We start from the raw sequence: 14,312 nt of genomic DNA, 5'->3' as shown, positions 1-14,312 counted from the left end.
TATCAGCCATAGTCTAATGGGATAGTGAAGCAGACTTGATGGGCTGAATGGTCTACTTCTGCTCCTCTGTCTTGTGGTCACGTGATGTACTTCAGCATTCCTGGATAGAAAGGTAGACAACACCACCTACCGGTCAGACCTCTACATTGCTTCAACTATACCATTTTCTTTAAAAATCACAAATTAACAACACCTCATGAAGCCATTCCTTTCTTATTGTGGACTCAAATTGTACATCTACAATCCGAATACATTTCCAGGAGAATGTATCAGAGTGGCAAATTGGCCCACTTTACATACCATCTCCTCATGGTATAACGTTTGGGTGGGTTGGACCCTATCTGCACCTTATTTACAGACACTGTCATACTGGATAAAGAAGGATTTCCTTTTAGTTTGAGCCTTTCTCATCTGCAGAACATAAAAATGTGTTGCTGGAAAAGTGCAGCAGGTCAGGCAGCATCAAAGGAACAGGAGAATCCAAGTTTCGGGCATAAGCCCTTCTTCAGGAAGCCCTTCTTCTCCTGTTCCTTTGATGCTGCCTGACCTGCTGTGCTTTTCCAGCAACACATTTTTAAGCTCTGATCTCCAGCATTGCAGTCCTCACTTCCTCATCTGCAGAACATCCAATGAAGTGTAGAGACAGTAGCAAAATGTGAAACATGGTGAGAGAATTAAGGCCCAGGTTACCCAATTATTGGACAACCAGGACCAGGAACCAACGAAACCTGACTGCACTCCTGCTGTGGTAACGATATGTTTCCTGAGATAAGGAGACCAAAACTGCACACTGCACTCAAGGTACGCTGTAACTAAGCTCCTGTAGAACTCTTACTATTCACTGCTCCTGTACTCAAATCCTCTTGTGATAAAAGCTAACATTCCATTAGCCTTCCTTATAGTTAACTGAACCTGCATGTTAGTCTTCAGTGAGTTATCAACTAAATTGTTCGGGTCCCTTTGTACATCCACTCCTTCTACTATTTTGCCATTTAAAAAGTACACTGCACATCTGATCTTCACATTTCCCATATTATACTCATTCAGCCATGTTCTTGTTCACTAAGCTGGTCTAGGGTGGCATGGTGGCACAATGGTTAGCACTGCTGCCTCACACCGCCAAAGACCTGGGTTCAATTCCTGCCTCAGGCAACTGGCTGTGTGGAGTTTGCATGTTCTCCCTGTCCAAAGATGTGCAGGTCAGGTGAATTGGCCATGCTAAATTGCCCACAGTGTTAGGCGTATTAGTCAGAGGGGAATGGGTCTGGGTGGGTTACTCTTCAGAGGGTCAATGTGGACTGGTTGGGCCAAAGGACCTGTTTCCACACTGTAAGTAATCTAATCTAAAATCTTCCTGAAGCCACTTTACAGCTTCCTCATGACACACGTTTCCACTTTGCTTTGTGTCCTCTGCAAATGTGGGAATGCTGTATTTTGTCCTCTCCTCCAAACTATTGGGAAATATAGTGAACAGATGGAATCCTTGTGGTATTCACTAGTTATATTCTGCCACTTTGAGAACGATTCATTTATTTTTACTCTCTGTTTTCCGTCTATCATCCATCTATATAGTACATTACTTCCCTATTATCCCAGGTGTTGTTATATTTCTAATTAGTTTCCTGTGAGGGATTTTGTTAAAAGTCTGAAAATCCAAGTAAATTACATATATCAACAATTTTGTTAGTTAAAAAAATCCCCAAATTCCTCAAATACAATTTCCCATTCACAAATCCATGCTGAAAATGTCCAGTCAGATCATTATTATCCAATAATAATGATTTATTTATCACAATATTATTTATCACATTTTTTAAAATAGATTCCAGTATTTTCCCTACAACTGATATAAGTATTTAACCCATTTTCACACTCTCTTGTTTCTTAAATAGTGGATCTGTAAGAATCATTCCAGAATCTTTAGGATACTGAAAGATAATCACGAATGCATTGATTAACTCTGTAGTCACTTCCTTCAACACTCTGGGATGTAGAATATCAGCTCCTGGGGATGTAACATTTTCCAGGTCCATTAATTTCTCTGGTACAACCTCATAGACTCTTAGAGTCATAGAGATGTACAGCTCGGAAACAGACTCTTTGGTCCAACTTGTCCATGCCGACCAGATATCTTAAATTAATCTAGTCCCATTTGCCAGCACTTGGCACATATTCCCCTAAACCCTTCCTGTTCATTTACCCATTCAGATGCCTTTTAAATGCTGTAATTGTACCAGCCTCTACAACTTCCTCTGGCAGCTCATTCCATATACACCACCACCCTCTGCATGAAAAGTTGCCCCTCAGGTCTCTTTTAACTCTTCCTCTTCTCACCTGTGCCATCTAGTTTCCTTCAACTTTCTTCTCCCTAGGCACTAGGTCCAGGAGATTTCTTGTACCTTCATCAGTGAAAACGGACATAAAGTAATCATTAAACTTCTCTGCCATTTCTCTATTCCCCCATTATAAATCCTCCTTAAATAACCTATAATGGACCCACATTCGGCTTAGGAGAAAGTGAGGACTGCAGATGCTGGAGATCAGAGCTGAAAATGTGTTGCTGGAAAAGCGCAGCAGGTCAGTTAGCATCCAAAGAGCAGGAGAATCGAAGTTTCGGGCATGAGTCCTTCTTCAGGAGTGAGGAGAGTGTGCCAAGCAGGCTAAGATAAAAGGTAGGGAGGAGGGACTTGGGGGAGGGGTGTTGGAAATACAATAGGTGGAAGGAGGTTAAGGGGAGGGTGATAGGCCGGAGTGGGGTGGGGGCAGAGAGATTAGGAAGAAGATTGCAGGTTAGGAAGGTGGTGCTGATTTCGGGGGTTGGGACTTAGACAAGGTGGGGGGAGGGGAAATTAGGAAACTGGAGCAACCTGAGTTCATCCCTTGTGGTTGGAGGGTTCCTAGGCAGAAGATGAGGCGCTCTTCCTCCAGCCGTCGTGTTGCTATGGTCTGGCGATGGAGGAGTCCAAGGACCTGCCCTCCCCCAAGTCCCTCCTGCCTACCTTTTATCTTAGCCAGCTTGGCGCACTCTCCTCATTCCTGAAGAAGGGCTCATGCCCGAAACGCCGATTCTCCTGCTCCTTGGATGCTGCCTGACCTGCTGCGTTTTTCCAACAACACATTTTCAGCGCATTCAGCTTAGCCAAACATTTCCTTTTTAAGTACTGAAGGAAGCTTTTACAATCCATTACTATGTGTATTTTTGTCAGACTGCATTCAAACTCTATTCTCCCGTTCCTTCCCAATTTTTGGTCCCCTCTTTGTTGTATTCTAAAAACTCTCAATCCTTAGATTTCCCAATCTACTAGCAATTTTGTAAGCTTTATCCTATAATCTTGTGCAAATCTTAACTTCTTTAGTTAATCACAAGTCACTTTTGTTGGCTGTTTTCGCCCCTTGAATAATGTATAATTGCTATAAGTTCTGCAATAACCTTTGTTAAAGACTATCTGTTGCCTATGTACAGTCATGCCTTTTTAATGTATTTTCTCAATCTTTCTTAACTAATTTGTGAATCATACCTTCATAATTTCCCTTATTCAAAATTAACATTCTTGCTTTGGATTGGAGTACTTCATTTTCAAAAATTATGTAAATTCTATCATATTGTGGCCCTTTTGAAAAAAAGACGTTATTAATTCTTCCTTATTAATTACATTTTATGAGAACAAAATTAGCCTGCTCTCCAGTCAGCTCTCCAATATGCAGATCAAAAAACCCACACCTAACACATTCCAGAAACTCCTCCTCCACAGCTTTAACGTTCGATTAGTTTACCCTGTCTATGTGCATACTGAAGAATGTGGTGCTGGAAAAACACAGCAGGCTAAGCAGCATCCGGGGAGCAGGAGAATCGACGTTTCGGGCATAAGCCATTCTTCAAGAATTCCTAAAGAAGGGTTTATGCCCGAAACATCGATTCTCCTGCTCCTCGGATGCTGCCTGGCCTGCTGTGTTTTTCCAGCACCACGTCTTTCAACTCTGGTCTCCAGCATCTGCAGCCCTCACTTTCTCCTGTGTGCATATTGAAGTCACACACTGACTCACTCTGCCATATACATTCAATGACCCAGTCTCCAGCTCTTTGATGAGCATCCCACACGATAATAACTATCTGAGCAAAAGAAAGTAATTTCATCTCCACCTTAAAACTCTGCCTTTCCTATCTGCGTGAACAATGACACGTCCCTTACATTTACACTGTATCGGCCAATTATTATCCACTTACTTAACTTGTCTAAATCACCCTGAAGTTTTATTACATCATCCTTATCAATCACAGTTCTCCCTCATTTTATGTTGTCAGCAAACTTGGAAATATTTCATTTAATTCCTTCAGGCAAATCGGTGATTCCTGATGTGAATGATTGGGGCCCAAGTACTGATCCCTGCATTACCCCACTTGCACCTGGTTTCTACTTGAAAGGTGACTCATTTGCTCTTACTGTTTATTCCCTCTCTGCTAACCAATTCTCAATCCATGCCAGTGTATTTCCAGCAATCCTGTATTCTTTGACTTTACAGAATAACCACTTATGGAGTCATAGAGTCACAGAGATATAAAACACGGAAAAAGACCCTTCGGTCCAACCTGTCCATGCCAACCAGATATCCGAACCCAATCTAGTCCCACCTGCCAGCACTTGGCCCATATCCCTCTAAACCCTTCCTATTCATATGCCCATTTAGATGCCTTTTAAATGTTGCAACTGTACCAGCCTCTACCACTTCCTCTGGCAGCTCATTCCATACACACACCACCCTTTCTGTGAAAAAGTTGTCCCTTAGATCACTTTTATATCTGTCCCCTCTCACCCTAAATCTTTGCCCTCTAGTTTTCGACTCCCCCACCCCAGGGAAAAGACCTTGTCTACTTACCCTATCCATGCCCCTCATAATTTTGTAAACCTCTATAAGGTCACCCCTTAGCCTCTGATGCTCCAGGAAAAACAGCCCTAACTTATTCCCTATAGCTCAAATCCTCCAACCCTGGCAACATCTTTGTAAATCTTTTTTGAACCCTTTCAAGTTTCACAACACCTTTCCAAAAGGAAGGAGACCAGAATTGCACACCATATTCCAACAGTGGCCTAACCAATGTCCTAGATCCAACAAGGTTCCCCATGGGAGACTGATTAGCAAGGTTAGATCTCATGGAATATAGGGAAAACTAGCCATTTGGATACAGAACTGGCTCAAAGGTAGAAGGCAGAGGGTGGTGGTGGAGGGTTGTTTGTCAGACTGGAGGCCTGTGACCAGTGGAGTGTCACAAGGATCAGTACTGGGTCCTCTACTTTTCATCATTTATATAAATGATTTGGATGTGAGCATAAGAGGTACAGTTAGTAAGTTTGCAGATGACACCAAAATTGGAGGAGTAGTGGACAGCGAAGAGGGTTACCTCAGATTACAACAGGATCTTGACCAGATGGGCCAAAGGGCTGAGAAGTGGCAGATGGTGTTTAATTCAGATAAATGCGAGGTGCTACATTTTGGGAAAGCAAATCTTAGCAGGACTTATACACTTAATGGCAAGGTCTGAGGAAATGTTGCTGAACATAAAGACCTTGGAGTGCATGTTCATTGCTCCTTGAGAGTGGAGTTGAAGGTAGAGCCATACAGCACAGAACCATACCCTTCAGTCCAACCAGTCTATGCTGAACATAATCCCAAACTAAACTAGTCCCACCTTCCTGCTCCTGGCCCATATCCCTCCAAACCTTTCCAATTCATGGGCACTACCTAAATGTCTTTTAAATGTTGCAAATGTGTCTGCATCCATCACTTCCTCTGGAAGTTCATTCCACACACGAACCATCCTCTGTGTAAAAAAAATTTGCTCCTTATGTCTTTTTAAAATCTCTCTCCTCTCACTTTAAAAATGGGCCCCCTAATCTTGAAATCCCCCACCCTCGGGAAAAGACAACTGCCATTAACTTTATCTGTAACCTTCATTATTTTATGAACCTCGATAAGCCTCTTAAATGGGACTTTATCAAAAGCTTTCTGCAGGTACAAATACACCACGTCAATTGATCTTCCCTCATCTATTCTATTAGTTATATCCTCAAAAAACTCCACTGGTTTGTAAAGCATAATTTCCCATTCATTAATCCATGTTAACTTTGTTTAATAAGTTTTAAATGTATATTACCACTCCAGCATTTTCCCTACTCCTGATGGTCAGCTAACAGACCTGTAATTCCCAGTTTTCCAGCATTTTCCTCACTCTTTATGGTCAGCTAACAGATCTGTAATTCCCAGTTTTCTCCCTCCAGACTCGACAGAATGTTAAAAGCTGACAATCAACCAATCCATTATTTCCATGGCCACTTCCATTAGTGCCCAGGGATGGAGATTAATAAGCCCAGAAGATCTATCAGCTTTCAGTTCAGTTAATTTCTCCAACACTACTTTTTTTAGATAAAATTTCCTTCAATTAGTGTTTCCTAAAAGATCCTTCCTGCCCAAGCATGTCGGGAAACTTCCTCGTGTCTTTCTCTGAGAAGCCTGGGGCGCTACGATGGCTCAGTGGTTAGCACTGCTGCCTCACAGCACTCGGGACCTGGGTTCGATCCCAGCCTCAGGCAACTGTCCGTGTGGAGTTCGCACATTCTCCCCGTGTCCCTGTGGGTTTCTTCTGGATGCTCTGGCTTGCTCCCAAAGATGTGCAATTCAGGGTGGATTGGTCATGCTAAATTGCCCTTAGTGTCCAGGGATGTGCAAGTTAGCTGGATTAGCCAAGGGAAATGCAGGCTTATAGGATAGGATGGGGTACACTTTGGAGGGTCGGTTTGGACTTGATGGCCTGATTGGTTTGTTTTAACACTGTAGGAATTCTATGAAGTAAGTAAAAAAAAATTAGGTGTTCTGCCACTTTGTCAATTAGCCCATTTCAGATGGCAGGGCCCCTCATTGATTATTTTGTTTGTTTACATACAGCACAGATGTTCTTCCCATCTGCTTCCATTTTGTTATAGACCTGACCAATCCCTGTTAAAATATATTAGGAAGATAGCCTCGACCCTAACTTTTCCTTACTTTTAAAGGCAAGTAAGTGTTGTGTTCTGATGCAATTCATTTGGTCAGACTACCAGGCTTGAAGCAAAACACACTTTATTCTTACACAATAGCTAAAATACAAACAAAGAAATATGAATTGGAATAATAACACTATTGGAAAACTTAACAGAATAATAGATGATTTAGCTATGAAACAATAACTGTTCCAATATAGTAACATCCCAAAAACACACCCTTGGCAAAGGTACAATCAAGTGAAATAGATTGTTTTTCTAGCAACAGGAAGAGAAGTCCAGGTTTTAGCTGGGACAGAGAAGCAGAAGAGCTTCCACACCCAGCTTCAAGACTCCAGCTACTGCTGAAAACTAAACTAAACCTGATTCTGTAGGAGCATGACATCACCCATTCAGGATGCTTCTATTGTTCCAAATTAAAACAAACCCCAAGGCCTCACATTCTGTTTACTAGATTTGCATAGAATAGACAGCTCAGTGCCTCTGTCTCAACTACTCATCATTAAAAAAAAATACACCTCTTAAAGCCATAGTGTTGTCACTATTTTCCTTGCAAATTTACTTTTGTGTCCTGTCTTTCACTTCTTAATCAATCTCTCAGTTTTCTTTTGCAGAATTCTTGGTTAGGTTTAGGGGTAGGTTTAGGGCTCGAGCTAGGGCTCAGGTTAGGGTTAGGGTTAGGTTTAGTGTTAGGGTTAGGGTTAGGTTTAGGGATAGGGTTAGGGTTATGGTTAGAGTTAAGTTTAAGGCTAGGATTAGGGCTAGGGTTAGGGTTAGGGCTAGGGTTAGGGCTAGGGTTAGGGTTAGAGTTAGGGTTAGGGTTAGGGATAGGGATAGGGTTAGGGTTAGGATTAGGATTAGGGATAGTATTAGGGTTAGGATTAGGGTTGGGCTTGGGTTAGGGTTATCTTTAGGTTTAGGGCTCGAGTTTGGGCTTGGATTAGAGTTAGGTTTAGGATTAGGGTTATGGCTGAGGTTAGTGTTTGGGTTAGGGTTAGGGTTAGGGTTATGGTTGAGGTTAGCGTGAGTGTTTGGGTTAGGGTGTGGGTTCATGTTAGCTTTCATGTTAGGATTGAGGCCATGGTTAGGGTTGTTACTTTTTTGAGCAACTTGATATGACTACTGTTTGGATCTAATACTATTCTTAATTTCTTTTGTTAACCATAGTTTTCGTGGTGTGTGATTTTAACTTCCCACATATTGATTGGGACTTACTATGTGCTCGGTGCTTGGATGGGTAAGAATTTGTAAGGACCATTTGGGAGTGTGTCTTGACACAGTATGTAAATAGCTGCAAATGTGTTGCTGGTCAAAGCACAGCAGGTCAGGCAGCATCTCAGGAATAGAGAATTCGACGTTTCGAGCATAAGCCGTATGTAAATACCCTAACCAGGGAAAGGGTTACGCTGGACCTGGTTTTGGGAAACGAGGCAGGCCAGGTGAGTGAAGTTCCAGTGGGGGAGCTTTTTGGGATCAGTGACCATGATACTGTGGGCTTTAGGATGCACATTGATAGGGATAATGGCAGTCCTCGGGTGAAGATTGGAGGAGACAAAGATGTCTGTCAATGCTTCAGCAATTTGTACTCTTGCCTTCCTCAATATTCTTGGATCCATCCCATCATGACCAGGGGACCTATCAACCTTAATACTTTATAAGACACACAACACCTCTTCCTTTGTAATAGCAACTTGGGTTAGAAATTCAACACTACATTCCCCGAGACTATCCTCTACCAATTCCTTCTCTTTGGTGAATATTGACACAAAGTATTTGTTTAACCCTCACCTACCTCTCCTGGGTCCACACACACATTCCCTCTTTGTCGTTGAGTGGGCCAACCCTGTCCCTGTCCACACTCTTGTGTTTTATCGATGTATAAAAAGCCTTGGGATTCTCCTTAATCCTGTTTGCCCACGATATCCCCTCATTCTTCTAATCTGAGTATGGTCCCAGAGTCCTTAAATGTTCCTCATATGTTAAGCTTTTCATTCCTGGGGCCATTCGCGTGAACCTCCTCTGAACATACTCCAGGCCCAGAACATTCTTCCTGAGATATGGGGCCCAAAAGTGCACATAAGACTTCAATACTATCACCCATCGCGCCAAACAACCCAACCCCAATTTAGTTTAAAGCCCAGCCTACAGCCCTGGTTATGTTGGGACTCTGGTCCCAACACGGTTCAAATGAATACCGTCACATCGGAACTGATCCCTTCTTCCCCAGTACTGGTGCCAACGTCCCATGAATTCAAACCCATTTCTCCAACACCAATCTCTGAGCCATGCATTTACCTGCTAAACCTTACTGACCCTGTGCCAATTAGCTCATGGCTCAGGTAGTCATCCAGAGATTATTCCCTTTTTGGTTCTGCTTTTTAATTTAGCTCCTCGCTATTCATGCTCCCTTAGCAAAGCCTCTGCCCTAGTTTTATCTATATCATTGGCACCTATGTGGACCATGAGGACTGGATCTTTACCCTCCCAGTCCAAGTTCCTCTGCAGCCCAGATGAGGTATCCTGAGGCAGGCAATACAACCTTCTGGACTCTGACAGAAAACAGTGCCTGTGCCCCTAACTCTACTATCCCCAGTTCCACCAACACTTCTCTTCTCTACTCCCCCCCACCGTGGAATGGCTCCCTGCACCACAGTACTGTGGTCAGTCAGCTCATCTTCCCTGCAGTCCCTATTCCTGTCCATAGGGAGCCAAACTCTGGAACCTGTTGGACATGGACAGGGGTTGAGGTCCTGCAACTCAACCTCCTGGATCCCTCCACCTACCTCACTCACAACCATACCCTGCTATTCCTGACCACTGGCCAAATTCAAGTTAATTAGTCTAAGGGGTGTGACTGCCTCCTGAAACACAGCGTCCAGGTAACTCTGCCCCTCCCTGATGTGTTGCAATGTCTGAAGCTCAGACTCCAGCTCATCAACTCTGAGCCGGAGTTCTTCCAGTAACCAACACCTATTACAGCCATGGTCACTGAGAACCATAATGGGGTCCACCAGCTCCCCTATCCCACAGAAACAACACATCACCTGACCCTTCACCCTTACTTTATTTCATTTGTTTTGAATTTGGCATTTTTAATTTTCAACTTTTTTTCATCTCTGCTTATGCAAGTTGTAACCAACAAATTAACAAGATTCAATTTAACACAGGTTCAAATTTAGCAGACCTCTTATTAGCCAATCAAATCACAGCTCTCCTGTGACTACTTTTCATTTTCTCCTCAATCTCTTTCACCTTCGCAAACTGCTCTCCGCTCAGCTCCCATCACAATGTGCAGACCCAAAATTCATGAGGTACGTGTTTATAATCACTTACCTTCCCAGGCTGCTGTCTGTTCTCTCCTGCTCAGCCCTGGATCATTCAATTTACTCTGCTACCAACAAATTTCGCAGCATCTCTCTTGACCTTGCCTCTTTTTTTTGGTTAGAAGAGGAGGGAAGGAGGGAAACACTACCATGGGGTAATGCTTGGGCCTTAAACAATCCTTGATACCAGACCAATAACAATCTGCTCTTCAGTGCAAGTGACTACTTCCAATCTGTAATGTATGAATAAGAACGGGCTTCAGAGGGATATGGACCGAGTGCTGGCAAATGGGACTAGATTAATTTTGAATATCTGGTAGGCATGGACAAGTTGGACCAACAGTCTGTTTCTGTGCTATACATCTCTACAAATCAATGACATGAGTGGTAACCATTTTACACAGAGAGTGGTTCGTGTGTTGAATGACCTCCCTGAGGAAATGGTGGATGCAAATACAGTTACTAGATTCAAACTACATTTGGATTAGAACAGGAATAGGAAAGGTTTGGCAGGATATGGGGAGTCTGGTCAGCATGGGCTGGTTGGATCAAAGGGTCTGTTTCTATGCTGTATGACTCTGGCTGATCATCCTACTTGGACCACTGTTCTTGATTTCTCCCCCAAGCCCTTTGGTCCCTTTAACCCTAAGAACAATCTCTAACTCCTTCCTGAAAATATTCAATGTTTTGGCTTCAACTGCTCTCTGAGGCAGAGAATTCTGGGTAAAGAGATGTTTCCTCATCACCTGGATCTCTTTTGGGGTAGAAGTGACCTGTACAGGAAGGACAGATTGCACCTATATTGGAAGGGGACTAATATACTGGCAGGGAGATTTGCTAGAGCTGCTCGGGAGGATTTAAACTAGTAAGGTGGGGGTGTGGGACCCAGGGAGATAGTGAAGAAAGAGATCAATCCAAGCCTGGTACAGTTGAGAACAGAAGTGAGTTAAACAGTCAGGGCAGGCAGAGACAAAGCAGAGAACAAGGTAGGACTGACAAATTAAACTGCATTTATTTCAATGCAAGAGGCTTAGCAGGTAAGGTAGATGAACTCAGGGTATGGTTAGGAACATTGGACTGGGATATCATAGCAATTACAAAAACATGGGATGGACAGGACTGGCAGCTTAATGTTCCAGGATACAAATGCTACAGGGAGAAAAGAAAGGGAGGCAAGAGAGGAGGGGGAGTGTTGTTTTTGATAAGGGATAGCATGTGTTGAGGGAAAATACTCCCAAAAAAACATCCAGGGAAGTTATTTGGGTGGAACTGAGAAATACAAAAGGGATGATCACCTTATCTTGGGAAATAAGGCAGGGCAGGTGACTGAGCTGTCAGTGGGGGAACCCTCTGGAGTGCCACAAGGATCGGTGCTGGGTCGACTATTTTTCATCATTTATATAAATGTTTTGGATGTGAGCCATAAAGGTACAGTTAGTAAGTTTGCAGATGACACCAAAATTGGAGGTGTAGTGGACAATGATTACAACAGGATCTTGATCAGATGGGCCAATGGGCTGAGAAGTAGCAGATGGCGTTTAATTTAGATAAATGTGAGGTGCTGCATTTTGGGAAAGCAAATCTTACCAGGACTTATACACTTAATGGTAAGGTCCTAGGGAATGTTGCTGAACAAAGAGACCTTGGAGTGCAGGTTCATAGCTCCTTGAAAGTGGAATAGCCAGTGGATAGGATCGTGAAGAAGGTGCTTGGTATGCTTTCCTTTATTAGTCAGAGTATTGAGTCCAGGAGTTGGGAGGTCATGTTGTGGCTGTACAGGACATTGGTTAGGCTACTGTTGGAATATTGCATGCAATTCTGGTCTCCTTCCAATCGGAAAGATGTTATGAAACTTGAAAGGGTTCAGAAAAGATTTACGAGGATGTTGCCAGGGTTGGAGGGTTTGACCTATAGGGAGAGGCTGAACAGGCTGGGGCTGTATTCCCTGGAGCGTCGGAGGCTGAGGGGTCACCTTACAGAGGTTTATAAAACCATGAGGCACATAAATAGGGTAAATAGACAAAGTCTTTTTTGCCTGGAGTGGGGGAGTCCAAAACTAGAGGCCATAGTTTTAAGGTGAGAGGGGAATGATATAAAAGCAACCCGAGGGGCACCTTTTTCACGCAGAGGGTGGTGTGTGTGTGGAATGAGCTGCTAGAGGAAGTGGTGGAGGTTGGTACAATTGCAACATTTAGGAGGCATTTGGATGGGTATATGAATAGGAAGGGTTTGGAGGGATATGGGCCGGGTGCTGGCAGGTGGTAATAGATTGGGTTGGGATATCTGGTCGGCATGGACGGGTTGGACCGAAGGGTCTGTTTCCATGCTGTACATCTCTATGACTCTATGACCTGCTTCTTACATTTAGGTATAATCTTTTTACATGACCTTTTGAGGTTTTTTTTATGTATTTTCACGTAACTCAAATGTTTTTACTGCTAGCCCTTATTTCCTCTACCTTCCAATTTTGCTCTGTACTTTTCCACCTTTCATTTCCATTTTAGTTTCCTGCACTCTTTTCCCCCACTCTGCATCCTATCTGCTGCCACTCTATTTAACCTTCTCCTATTGTATAAGTCTGAGGATATTGGTGGCAGACTGCTGGGGAACAGCTCATCCAGCTTGTACGTGTCCCATTTTCCACATCCTGTGTAGGTTGACCTCACATATAAGTCGACCCCTTACTTTGGCCAAAAATATTGCATTTTCTACCTATCTCATGTATAAGTCGACCCTAGTTCTTATCAGTTACAGATCAACATTTATGAGTCAGTGTGCCTGCCTGCTGCACTCCGTTCCAGGTATTACGGTTTGCTGGCCATACCACTTTGTTCCATGTCTTCCAGTTCCCCCAGCTATCACACTCTGCTCCAGGTTTTCGGAATTACTGTAATGGTATGCCAGTATACCCGCAGTTTACCATGGCCCAAACATATTACAATGAACATACCAGAATCAGGGACCAGGAGCTGCCGGGAAAGAAAATTTATCATTTTATCTATTCATCCCCTCAAAAATAATACCTGGTGTATACGTCGAACCCCCTAATTTCAGATTTAAAATACAGTCTTTAAATTTCGCCTTACACACGAATATATACAGTAATGCGGTTGTCTCCTAAGTGCCCTCACTCAATGACGATGGCACACACATCCGCATTGATCTCCTCATCAACGTCATCTGCTATCACCTGACATAGGAAGATTCCTGAAGAAGGGCTTATGCCCGAAACGTCGATTCTCCTGACCTGCCTGTGCTTTTCCAGCAACACATTTTCAGCTGTCATCTGACATAGTCATTCTGACAGAAACATACCTTTCCTGACATCTCTCTCCCTGCCCACTGTTCTGTCAGAGAGAAGGCACCAGAGGTGGTGATAAAGTGATACACTTCCTGGAGGAATTTTCTCCAAGAGTTCTCAACATTGACGTTGGATCCCATGAAGCCTTCTACCATCAGGTCGTACCCCGGTGAGGAAAGCACCAACTGATTACCACGTACTGACCTCCCTCAGCTGATGATGCTGTGCTTCTCTGCGTTGAACAACACTTGGAAGAAGTACTGAAGGTGACAAGGGCACCGGGTGGACTCTGGGTGGAGAAAGTCAATGCCCATCACCCAATGTGATTCAGTAGCACCATCACAGACCAAGGTAGCTGAATCCTGAATGTCAGATGTAACTGATGGTGAGGGAATAAACAAGAGGGAAGAACCTCTTCACATCATCCTCACAGAACTACCTGTAGCAGATACCTCTGCCTCTGACAATAGAAAAAGTGTTCACCACACAGTCCTTGTGCAGTCCCAGTCTCATCGTCACATTACAATAGAATCTATAGATTCCATACAGTGTGGAAGCAGACCATTCGGCCCAACACGCCCACGCCGACCCTCTGCAAAGCACTGCACCAGGACCCATTCCCTAACACTGTCCCCAAAACTCTACATTTCCCAT

Source organism: Hemiscyllium ocellatum, chromosome 8 (genome assembly GCF_020745735.1).
Source record: "Hemiscyllium ocellatum isolate sHemOce1 chromosome 8, sHemOce1.pat.X.cur, whole genome shotgun sequence".
Classification (NCBI taxonomy): domain Eukaryota; kingdom Metazoa; phylum Chordata; class Chondrichthyes; order Orectolobiformes; family Hemiscylliidae; genus Hemiscyllium; species Hemiscyllium ocellatum.
The sequence above is the reverse complement of the archived record's forward strand: the minus strand, read 5'-3'. Positions refer to the sequence as shown.